General features: G+C 45.2%; 1 protein-coding gene across 1 annotated transcript in view; it reads left to right on the top strand.

Moving 5' to 3' along the window:
• Positions 1-12,738, top strand: part of KANK1 (KN motif and ankyrin repeat domains 1) — a 212,188-nt gene that overhangs the window by 133,118 nt on the left and 66,332 nt on the right. The window lies entirely within an intron of this gene.

Here is a 12,738-nt window from a genome sequence, read left to right as displayed (position 1 = left end):
CCACTCTTCAGAGAGGTCAGACGTGGTATAAAGATCTCTGTTAAAACCAGTGTTGGGGTGCCTGGGTGGCTCAGTCGGTTGAGCGGCCGACCTTGGCTCAGGTCATGATCTCGCGGTCTGTGGGTTCGAGCCCCACGTCGGGCTCTGTGCTGACCGCTCAGAGCCTGGAGCCTGTTTCAGATTCTGTGTCTCCCTCTTTCTCTCTGACCCTCTCTGACCCCGTTCATGCTCTGTCTCTCTCTGTCTCAAAAATAAATGTTAAAAAAAAAATTTAAAAAAAAAACAACAGTGTTGCTCACACTTGAATGTGAGCTCTTGTGGAGATGCAGATTCCGATGTCCTCGGGCTGGGACGGGGAGCCCCAGACTGCTTTCTGACCGGCTCCGCGGGGAGTCAGGACACGGGTGCTTCAGCTGGTTCTGACTCTGGATGTCGCTGTTGCACTGCAGGCAAGTTAGAGTGACATGGGGGGGGTGAGGGGTGGGGGGGAAACCCTGGACTGTCTCGAGCTGCTGTGCTTTGCAGAGGCTAGAGCAGGAAGAACCGTCCAGTGGCACCTTACCTCTGGTTCCCAGTGTCTTCGAAACTCTTAAATAACGTGTCCTGTACAGAGGCCCAGTGTTCCTGCCAATAAAATACAGACATGCACATTTTGTGGGCTTAGAATTCCAAACACGGGCTCCTTTTACATCAGTGGAGGGCTGGGAGGACAGAAGTCTAAGGAAATGAATAGGAAACTAGAGGAAGTTCAGAAAGGAAAGTTCCATCCCCTCTTGCTTCCATTCTAGGAGAGAAGCTGTTCCTCTCTTTACCCGTAAGGACGCGGGGCCACCGTTCACTGGTTTCTCCGACTCTATTCTGCCTCTTCGCCTCTGTTACTTCACAGAACGTTCTCCTCTACAAAAGCAAACGGGATCTTAATGTAGGTGATCTTCAGAGCCCTTTTGGTTGTTAAGCCATAGCAACCAAGAGTTTCGTGGTCACACAGCATTATATATGTAATCTATTCACATGTTTTCACTTGCTGTGTGTGGTTTTATTTCTATAAGGGCACCTCCAAAATATGTTTGAGTGTCAACATATATATTTTCTATTTTTGCCTACAGTCTCGGCTCTCTTTAAAAAAAAAGAAAAAACCTTTGGGGGCACCTGGGTAACTCAGTTAATTGAGTGTCTGACTCCTGATTTCAGCCCAGGCCACTGTCCCAGGGTTGTGGGATTGAGCCCCGTGTTGGGCTCCTCCCTAAGCGTGGAGCCTGCTTGGGAGTCTCTCCTTCTTTTTCTCTCTCTTCCTCTGCCCCTCTTTCCAAAATAAGAAAAAACAAAACACATCAAAACATCTTTGTTTCGTAGCTTCAAAAAAATTTTACGGAATTCATAGTTGACTGTATTAAATTCACCTTCCATGAGACTAACTTAAAGATTCTGACTTCACAAGGGCAGCAATAGCTAAATTTTCTTCTGTGGTTTACCAGCACTTTCTCGAACCATCTGATTATTCTGGGTGTGGACATGTGCATTAGATACCTCCTTAAAAGGATAATTGAGAGCCTATTCCAGAAGGTACGCATGTTCCAAGTGTATGTACTTGACTACAGCGACTTCTTCAGTCTTAGGACAGGAATCTAGAATTTACTCCCATCTCTGTTCTGACCAGTCAGTTACACATCAAGCCTCTTATAATGTAGTAGGTAATGAGCCACTGTAAGTCAATCAAGGATTTCTCTTTCCTGGACTTCCGGATGAAAGAATTAAACATTTTTGATAAATTTACCCCCAGCGACAACATTAATACCCTATGTAGGAACTGAGTTTATAAAACCTGAGTTACTTTGAGCCAAGATTGAAGAATAAGCAGAGAATCCCCTAGTGAACAGTGAAAATTGTCATGTTAATTTCAAACTTCCTGAAAACACATCAGTTGTGTGCAGAGAGATTTCGGATGCGTAGTTTTTGGTGTTGTGTTTACTGTGTTACAAGCAATATAGACCCGGAACATGTTGGAACAGCACGGGGGCTTAGAAGCTGTTAGCCAACACCTGTAACTGCCTATCAACCTGTAATTTATATTTATTTATTTCTAAGTGTATTTATTTGAGAGATAAATCATGAGCAGGAGACAGGCAGAGAAGAGAGGAGAGGGCGAGAATCTCAAGCAGGCTCTACACTGTCAGCACAGAGCCCGATGTGGGGCTCGAAATCATGAACTGGGAGATCATGATCTGAGCCCAAATTGGACGCTCAGCCATCCGAACCACCCAGATACCCCTATATTTATTTTATTAAACAGCGTAACCCTAATAAAAACATGTCCCTGAGATGTTAGACGTCTTAAATTAGAAATAATAGATACTTTGCCATTAATGAACATTTATCTTCCCTTGATGGCTAGAAATTCTTGTTTGGGCTTCTCCCTACCCCCTTCCTGTAGGTTCACGAAAATGTTTGTGAATTAATTTTGCTTCGGTGTGATACACATGCCCTAACAGACCTTTCTACCCCCCTGTAGCTGGATCTCAGTGTTCGCTGCCTTTCTGAGTTTGGGACCTTGCCTTCTCGCCTCCCGGCTGTCTCCGCTCCTACCCGCGAGGTGTTAATACCCAGGAGGCCAAATGTTCAGTAAGGCCCCCAGGGGAGCAGATGGCCGCTCTCATCCTCCAAAGCTGCCCTTCTGGGGACATGAGTTCAGCCTGTGTTTCTGACTCAAGCCCAGCGTTTTTGTCCTGGGTTAGGGGTGAAGCCTGTCTCGGACAGGCTCCCTCCTCTCGCACTTTTCCAGGTGTGGGAGAGTTGAGCCGTTGCTATCAGAGCCTTCTAGAAGAAGGAACAGAGAGGCAGGGCCTGGAGGAGGCAGGACCTGTGCACAAGGAGGCAGGGATTGAAGTCCCGCTGCTGAGTCGCCTTCCCCAGGCCTGTTGCCTTTCCCAGCTGAACAGGTTGAGTGATGGCATTCGAACGCGCCCCCAGAGGACGTGTCTGTGCCCTCTGACCATTTGAAATTGGTGGGAATGACGCCAGGGGTCTGCCCTTCCCTTGATGACCAGGAGACAAGGCTCAGGTGTGGCCTGTCATTGGTCAGGCTTTCACTCTGTTGCTCCTATCCAAAGCATCCCTCAGTGGAATGAGATGCTGGCTAGATCCAAGCGTTTCCATTCTCCGCTTCGGCCGGTGCCAGCGCCCCCACCCTACACCCTGGTGTTTACTCACCTACCATGGGTAGATGAACGTGAGCAGGACCTTTGCAGAGTCACGAAAGCAGTGTGCTTGTCCCGGCATGAAAGCCTGAGACGATAAAAGAGCAGTGAATGTTTTGAGTCTCCTGCATTCAAAAGGGAAAAGCTTAAGTGAGGTTTGTTTCAGCTAAAGAAAACAACATCTAAGACCTGCCGGAACAGTTTGTAGGACATATAAGGGCAACTTTGAGGGTGTCCGGGGGCACAGCAGAAGCTGGTTTTTCCCAAGTCTCTAGGTTTAGTTTCTGGTTCCAGCTTTTCCTGTAACCATTTTTAATTGAAGTGCATATGCTCTATTGATAACACAATGTACCATTGTGGGCTGTGTACTTGTCATCTTTTAAGTTTCTCTAAAATAAGTAGGAACTTGTATGTTCTGGAGAAGACCGCAAGAACTTCTGGGAAATGTCTGCTTGGCATGGCTGTGCCTCTCTGTGAAAGAGTCTGAAGTAAAAATTTTCAAAGTCAAAGTATACTCAGAGAGGAAATTTTCTGTGAAGGCTGAAAAAACCATTCCTGGAACATCTCTTGTCTTCTCTCAATAGTAGTAGGAATAAGAATAAGAATAAGAATAAGAATAAGAATAAGAATAAGAATAAGAATAAGAATAAGAATAAGAATAATAGAAGACCCAACCTACCATTCCTTAAAATGGTAAGAAGCCTAAGCAAAATACTTGAAAGTAAGATAATTTATTTTGTGTTACTCATTGGGATTAAAATGCTCAGTGACTTTGGGGCGCCTGGGTGGCTCAGTCAGTTAAATGTTCATGTCTTGGTTTTGGCTCAGGTCTCAAGGTTTTTTTTTTTTTCTTTTTTTTTTTTTTTTTAATTTTTTTTTCAACGTTTATTTATTTTTGGGACAGAGAGAGACAGAGCATGAACGGGGGAGGGGCAGAGAGAGAGGGAGACACAGAATCAGAAACAGGCTCCAGGCTCTGAGCCATCAGCCCAGAGCCCGACGCGGGGCTCAAACTCACGGACCGCGAGATCGTGACCTGGCTGAAGTCGGACGCTTAACCGACTGCGCCACCCAGGCGCCCCAGGTCTCAAGGTTTTTAAGATGAAGCCTTGAATCAGACTCTGGGCTGACAGTGCAGAGCCTGCTTGGGATTCTCTCTCTCCCTCTCTGCCCCTCCCCCACTTATGTCTGTGTGAGTGCGTGTGTGTGTGTGTGCATGCACGCGTGCGTGTGCACTCTCTTTCAAAATAAACTTTGAAAAAAATAAAACGTCTTCTCCTTCCCATGTCCAGCAAGGCCCAACAAATGTCCTCTCATTTAGCCTCTGTTCACCTCTCTGCTCTTTACCTTTCTTAAATAAACTCAGTTGCTCAAATCTATAGAGCTTTTTCTTTCCCCAAGTGCCTTTGGACCATGCTTTTACACGGAAAAAAGGGGGGGGCGGATTTTAATTTTAATGAAGATCACTTCATCAGTTTTTACTTTTATGGACCTTTCATCGTCCTCTGGAAACTCCTCTCCAAGCCCTAGGTCTTGAAGATCTTCGGCGTTTTCTTCTAAAGGTTTTAGAAGGTGTTTTTTGTTTTACATTCAAGACTGTGGGTCCTGTCAAATTGATTTTGGTGTGAGGTGAAACGTTGAGGTCAGGGTTTTTTGTTTTACCTCTAAGTGGCCATTTGCTGTTCTTTGAAAAGATTTTCCTTCCTTTACGGAGTTGTTTGATACGCCATCGTGGGACTTGGTGGGAGCACTGATGTGTCTGGCTGCTTCTGGGCCCTGTCCTCATTTCCCATACTCCTCCAGCTGGCCCTTACCTGTTGTTCACTCCTCACCTTCAGTGACGTTTCCCTAGAGATGCTTCTGAGGACCGCCCATCCCACCCGGCTCCATTGTCCTCATCTTCAACCCTAAAAACGTTGGCCTTCGTATTCTCACTCAACACCTACTTTTTTCCTCCCTTGTGGTATTTAGCGTAATGTTAATAATTTCCTCGTGTGTGTGTGTGTCACTGTGTGTGAAATTCCTGCCTCGAAGCCCCAAGAAGGCAGGAACTGGGTTTATTTTGTTGACCCCTCAAGTTCCAGCAGTGTGCCTCTTCCATGCTGAGCGCCCAATCGTTATTTTTGGGGTAAATGAATGGCAAAAAGTTAGGCCTCTTGGGGATGTTTTATTTTTATTTTCATTAATGTTTATTTTGAGAGGGCACAAGTGGGAGAGGGGCAGAGAGAGGGAGACAGAGGATCCGAAGCAGGCTCTGTGCTGACGGCAGAGAGCCCGATGTGGTGCTTGAACTCAGCAATCATGAGATCACGACCTGAGCCGAAGTCGGATGCTTAACTGACTGAGTCATCTAGGTGCCCCTTGGGGGATGTTTTCTAAATCAGTGGGTGCCATTTTCTTAAAATCAGTGGGCATTCTTGGGGCGCCTGGGTGGCTCAGTCAGTTGAGCGTCTTACTCTTGATCTCGGCTCGGGTCATGATCTTGCGGTTCATGTATTTGAGCCCCACATCAGGCTCTGCACTGACAGCATGAAGCTCTCTTGGGATTCACTCTGTCCTCCCTCTTTGCCCCTCCCCTGCTCTTGCCCTCTCCCTCTCTCAAAATAAAATTAAAAAATTAAATCAGTGGACGTTCCTGGCTCTTGGAGCCTTAGGATTTATTTTTTCTCAGTTAACCCACCTTTTAAGGCAGTGGTTTTGAGAACCTTAGGCCTGAAACAGAATCACCTGGAGGACTGGTTAAGATGCAGACCCCACCAAAGATTGTGATTCAGTAGGTCTGGGATGCATTTCCAAGAAGTTCCCAGAACATCCAAGCTAATCCTGCTGCCAAGGAACCACACTTTGAGAGCCTTTTGCTTGAAGATGAAGCAACTAAAGATGCGTTATCCCCGTTGGCCTAGTGACAGTCCCAGGCACCCTTAAACTCACCATTCAATTACTTTTGATCAGTTTCAGAGTAATCACAGAGAATGTCCTGTAAGAATCCAATCCCAGAGGAGTTCGAGGCAACATGCCTGCTACAGCAGTAAATAAATGAGAATTTCACATTAAAAAAAAATTAAAATAGGAAATGAACAAAATCCTTTTGATTGACAGTAAACTAATTCTCTTACAGCTGTGGCCATCACATGTGGGTCCTTTAATATTTGAATCGGCAAAAGCACTGACATTTTAACTCAAAACCAGTAGCAGTGGAGATGCTTGCTAAGTAAGAGCAAGATTTCACTGATGAGAACAAATTTATAAATGAAAGGGTTAGGTCTCTGCTGTGGTCTGTTTTCCCTACACCCTTTAGAGATGAACCACAGCAAATCGGTTAAGTTCTATTTCGTGTGCCTATGCGGAGTCATAAAAGCAGTTTCCTCTGAAGTCAACAAAAAACATAAAGGTGATAAGCTTTAAAAAAACAGCTTCAGGGCGCCTGGGTGGCGCAGTCGGTTAAGCGTCCGACTTCAGCCAGGTCACGATCTCGCGGTCCGTGAGTTCGAGCCCCGCGTCGGGCTCTGGGCTGATGGCTCGGAGCCTGGAGCCTGTTTCCGATTCTGTGTCTCCCTCTCTCTCTGCCCCTCCCCCATTCATGCTCTGTCTCAAAAATAAATAAAACGTTAAAAAAAATTAAAAAAAAAAAAAAACAGCTTCAACACTTCTGATTCTGATTTGTCTGCCCGTCCGTTGCCCCGTTGTTTTGCAGAGAAAAACAGCTAGTTTTCAGCCTAGGTGGTTATGATCTGATAAACTCTGATCACTGAAAATTTCCTGGAAAGAAAATTTACCTTCATTTTCTTCAAGTGTTCGGGAAGCTGTGTGGATTCCAGCAACCCGGCTGGAGCAGGCTGGGCTCTGAGCGTCTGCAGGCTCTGAGGTGCCTTTAACCTGTTGGAGGAGCATTGTTTGTAAACACACTCGCAGAAAGTGGATGTGGATGGGGGGGGGGTCTGGGCGAGGGCTGGACACGCCTATACCCACTTTGGGGCACAAGGAGGCAGGTCTTAACACGGGAATTCTTTTCAAATAACGCGGAAAAGAGGAGTCAGGAATTGGCTGTTCGTACAGCTCATCTGTTAAACATACTCTGAAATCTAAAGTCTCTTTCAACCCAAAGCACAGATCCAGTTAGACTGTTTGGGGCATGGGGGCAGGTGGGTGTCTTGTTTGCTCCTTGCTGTATCCTTTGTGCCAACAACAGTGACTGGCACATGACAGGGCACTTGTTAAATGAATAAATGAATGTGTTTATTATTGCTTCCTCCATACATTCTCTTTAATGTCTGCATTTCAACTTGTTCCTGAGACAGAAACACTTCTTCTGGCCTCTTAAATATCACCCCAGAGAATAAGATTGTAAATATAACTGTTTGAACAAGGGTAGCATAAAATTTTTATAATGGGGAGAACGCAATTGCCTTTCTATGTTATAAATGAAACTAGCATTCAGGACTCTGATTTAGATCTTGATTGATAATTGAGATTTCCTTCCGGCAAACCCTCCCCCCACCCCCAACCCCATACCAAGAAAATTATCCCCTGTATTTGAGAAGAGTAAATGGGGTTGGGTCATAATTAGGTAATTTGGTTGGAAAGTGACCAAGAGCTGGTTAACATTACCGCCACAACTCTTGTGGTAGGAGCCAATACTAGAAACCCCCAGAAGATAATCTGATAATGAACGATGGCCAAAGTTTGCACTCAAAAGTACTTTTAATTAAGTTACTTTTAATTAAACTCTGGACAGAAATATCTGGGCAGTCATCGAGGGTGTATAATAAGTTAGACAGGTTTTTGGATGGTTGTTTGAAAGACTGCCTTATTTAAAGAAATAAATGAGCTTTGCATGTTTTATTAGGGTAAAGGGGTGTGTGTGTGTGTGGACTTTGGCTTGTAGACTGTATTGTTTTTAGCTTTCTCTTGAGCACTCAGGCCTTAGTCCTCTTTGTTTTACCATAACTGAGCCCCTATGGAAACAGACATTGCTCTAGCCACAGCCCTACTTTTTATGTACTCTATTCTTTTTTTTTTTTCAAGGTTTTATTTTATTTTATTTATTTATTTTTGAGAGTGTGGGAGAGCAGGGGAGGGGCAGAGCAAGAGGGAGACAGAACATCCTAAGCAGGCTCGGAGCTGTCAGCACAGAGCCCCGAGCGGGGCTCACACTCACAAGTTGTGAGATCATGACCTGAGCTGAAGCCAAGAGTTGTACACTTAACTGACTGAGCTGCCCAGGTGCCCCCAAATTTTTTAAGTAATCTCTACACCCACCGTAGGGCTCAAAGTCACAACCCCAAGACTAAGAGTTGCATGTTCCACCGACTGAGCCAGGCAGGCACCCCACCATGCACTTCCTTATCTCTTGACTTTGCATACTCTGTTCCTTCTGTCGAGAATGCCCTTCTTTGTCACCCTGGAAAACATTCATTCATCCTTTAAGACTTTGGCCACGTGGTCTCTTATGAATACATTTTTGGCCATTCACAGCCTGTTTGGGCAAGGTAAGACCATCTTGCTGTGGATTAGAATTAACTGCGTGTACACTGCAGTTCGAGTGCTTTGTGCTTTGTGTGTCTGTCTGCCTCCGGCACTAGTGCGTCAGCCTCTGAGAATGATGCAGAGCTTTCGTTTATCTGCTGCCTCCAAGTAGAAAAGGAAGAGTGGCTGGTACCAATTCTAAGAGTTGCAGGTCTTTAAAACGTGTTGAATTGACAAAAATACACATAGAGTCCTCACATGTTGAAGAGAAAGAACCTCAGGGGGGCGCCTGAGTGGCTCAGTCGGTTGAGTGTCTGACTTCAGCTCGGGTCACGATCTTGCAGTTTGTGAGTTCGAGCCCCGCATCGGGCTCTGTGCTGACAGCTCAGAGCCTGCTTGGGATTCTCTCTCTCTCTCTCTCTCTCTCTCTCTCTCTGCCCCCTCCCCCACCTCTCTCTCTCTCTCTCTCTCTCTCTCTTTCTCTGCCCCCTCCCCACCTTTCTCTCTCTCTCTCTCTCTCTCTCTCTCTCTCTGTCCCTCTCCCACTCATGCCCCCCCAAATAAATTTTTAAAAAACCTAAATGCCCTGAATGTAACATAAGTTCACAAATTCTAAGACACACATTTTTCACATTCTAACATTTCTTTTTTTTTTTTTTTTCAACGTTTATTTATTTTTGGGACAGAGAGAGACAGAGCATGAACGGGCGAGGGGCAGAGAGAGAGGGAGACACAGAATCGGAAACAGGCTCCAGGCTCCGAGCCATCAGCCCAGAGCCTGACGTGGGGCTCGAACTCACGGAACGCGAGATCGTGACCCGGCTGAAGTCGGACGCTTAACCGACTGCGCCACCCAGGCGCCCCTATTCTAACATTTCTGAGATGAGGATATATCCTACAATTAATATAATCTTAATAAGCATTTTAAGACTGTTTAATTAGCAACATTAGTTTTTAATCAGTGCTACTTAAAGTAATGGTGCACCATAGAATGGATACCATTTGTATCTCAATAACTGATAAGAGTAAGAGCTCTGTGAATACCAGCTGTCATCTGCTTGGTCATCAGCAGTGTCCTCGTGGTCATTATCTGGGCTCTAACCAAGGCAGTGGCATTTGGTTGGTTGCCAGAGCCAGTCTAGGGCATATGTCAAATCTCAAGTTCATCTATCTGTTTTCACTAATGCTTTCTTAGAGAAGACCCAGTGGGCTGTTCCTCCCGTTGGTTTCATATTGAACTAATGTCATGCGTTTATGGGATAAATTCATGCAACGTCTACATTATTCTCTGCGCTGCGCTCGGGGAGCTACTAAAATGTTCTTCAGATTTGTCGCTTGAAATAGAGAAGACGACAAATTCTTTATTTTCTGTATTGATGTATTTCCCTAGAGGCTTTCAAAGGAGTGCTTTTTCTTAGTGAGCTCAACTAAGCCACCATTGTACCGCTTAAGATTTACTGGTTTGCAGCCTTCTCTGGGGAAGAAAAGAAGCAGTTTATTGATCTGTAACAGAGAATGGAACATGGCCAACCCTTTTCTGGTTTATATAATGCACTGACATAAGAATCTGCATATCATTAAGAAGACTAAGTCCTCACAGTTTGAGGCCACCTGTCAGGCATGAACAATAACTGGGAAAAATCAATACACCATATGAAACTGTTGTTTTTGCATAGACACTACCCGGATCCACACCCGGTGACACATATCTTATTATATTACCAGTGGCATGCTTGTTCCCTTTTTGAGGTTTCTCCTTCCTTTTGATTTTATCGTTCGGTTTGGGGGAGGGTGGGAGAGACCAGTTTGGATCGGACATAAAGATTTTCTGCCAGGCGAAGGGTGTTCACTAACAGGAGGGGACCTTGGACCAAAGTTTATGAAGCTTCACTCAGGAGATTCTGGGCATATCTCCATCCAAATACCTTGACACCTACTTCATGCACCCATAACACATGCAGCCTGTTTCTTCTTGCCTTCTGTTTGCCCTCACGAGTTTAAGGGGTGGTATTTACAAGCCATTCTGAAGCAAGAGCACCAGCCCAGCGCACCGATCTAGAAAGGGGTCACGAATCAGCTTAGATTTGCTTTTGTTGGCTTTCAAAAGTGTAATCAGTTGAAGAATTTCAGAAGCTGGACAGGAAGTCCTCTGTCCCCTTATCTCCCTGTTCCCTCTCTTCCTTCTTCTCTCCCAGTCCCCACATTTTTTTTTTTTTTAACCAAGCTACATTTGCCAGACCTGTGTCGTCATTCCTATTCTTAAAGGTAATGCTCATTGTATCCCTAAAGCCAGCTCTGCCCGCACGGAGGTTACTGCTTCCCAAGCTCAATGCCATGGACCCGGACCAGTGCCTGTTTCCAACAGAATGTCAGGTGACTGCAGAGAGATTAGAGCCATCCTTTCCTCCTGGTGTGCTGTCACACACCAAGTGGGGACCAGCAGGGAGCTTCTCGGGGGAGGCTGAGAATCCGGTCTCTGCCGGCGGAGTGGCAGTCCCCAAAGCTGGAAAAGCCAAGCAAGGGAACAGTAAATAGTTCGCCTTGAACTACAAGCGAAAACCCATTCAGGCAGCGAAGACAGTTTCACTAGCTCTTCAGCTAGTGACTGTCACTGTGTGATCACAGAGATCAGCCAATTCCTGTGCCTGCCTTCTGTGTACTTGGATTTCTCACTTCTTACACTGTCCATGACCGTGGCCTCATAGTTCCCTTTCACGTTGCGTTTTGAAAATTCTTTCTTCTTTCTCCCGTGCACTTGAAAGCAAATAAAACCAGAGACGGGAAGTCTCCAATCTTTATTATTTTTTTAATAGTTACTATTACAAATCTAACAAAGGAGCTAAGTTCCTCCCTAATTGCATCAGCCAGGGGCAACCATAAGGAACATTTTGGTGTATTTATTTCTCGGGGTTTTAAATTTTTTTTTTCAACGTTTTTATTTATTTTTGGGACAGAGAGAGACACAGCATGAACGGGGGAGGGGCAGAGAGAGAGGGAGACACAGATCGGAAACAGGCTCCAGGCTCCGAGCCATCAGCCCAGAGCCTGACGCGGGGCTCGAACTCCCGGACCGCGAGATCGTGACCTGGCTGAAGTCGGACGCTTAACCGACTGCGCCACTCAGGCGCCCCTATTTCTTGGGGTTTTAAATCAATGTGTAAATACATATTTTTCACAAAATTGGGTTTATGACAGAATACAATTTTTATCGATGTTCTTTGAGTGTTTTACTACATTATTGAAAGCTCTTAAGTGATTTCACTGGCTGCATTAGACGTGTATATGCGTATGTATTAGCATTTTGTTCTTTTTTTTATTTTATTATTTTTTTTACATTTATTTATTTTTGAGAGACAGAGAAACAGAGCACACGTGGGGAGGGACAGAGAGAGCAGGAGACAGAAACCAAAGCAGGCTCCTAGCTGTCAGCACAGAGCCCGACGCAGGGCTCGGACCCACAAACCGTGAGATCGTGACCTGAGCCGACGTCGGACGCTTAACCCCCTAAGCCACCCTACGCCCCAGCATTTTGTTCTTTTGGGGAGGTCACTGCGGGTTTCTGAACCGACACGTGAATTCCCAACTTGGAATTTGTTAGATCGGTTTCTTCGGGTTTTGTGGGTCTAGAGTTAGGATCTGGGCACAGTGGAAATGGACTATTTTCCTCTATACCATTGTTTGCTTTCCTTACCAGCATTTTTCAAAAGGCGTTTTGAAAAAGCAGAGGTTAGAGCAATGTTCCCTTCCTGTTACTATTCTTGTTTCTTTTTTGTTTTAAATTTTGTGTTTCTACTATGTCTTATAGTAGTAATCTCAGTTAACTTTTAAATAGAGGATCAATATAAAGTAAGAAATATGGTGCCCATCGTGACCCCTAATGTTTCCGAACCATGTGCCATGCTGTCATTTGAAGGATATCTGACAGGACAGTGGGAGATATTGAAGACTTTTGTAAGAGGGGAGCTGACCGGCTCAGATTTATGTTTTAAAAGACCGAGTAGGCAAAAGACTGTGAGATACCTCAGAAGGGTTCCCGTGAATCAATCCTTTAAAAATGTGAAGGCTTGCTACAACAGCA

The sequence above is a fragment of the Lynx rufus genome, unplaced genomic scaffold, assembly GCF_022079265.1.
Source record: "Lynx rufus isolate CCGP_SWC_20201006 ecotype Redwood Valley unplaced genomic scaffold, mLynRuf1.p SCAF_10, whole genome shotgun sequence".
NCBI classification, from domain to species: domain Eukaryota; kingdom Metazoa; phylum Chordata; class Mammalia; order Carnivora; family Felidae; genus Lynx; species Lynx rufus.
This window is presented reverse-complemented; position numbering and strand designations above follow the sequence as displayed.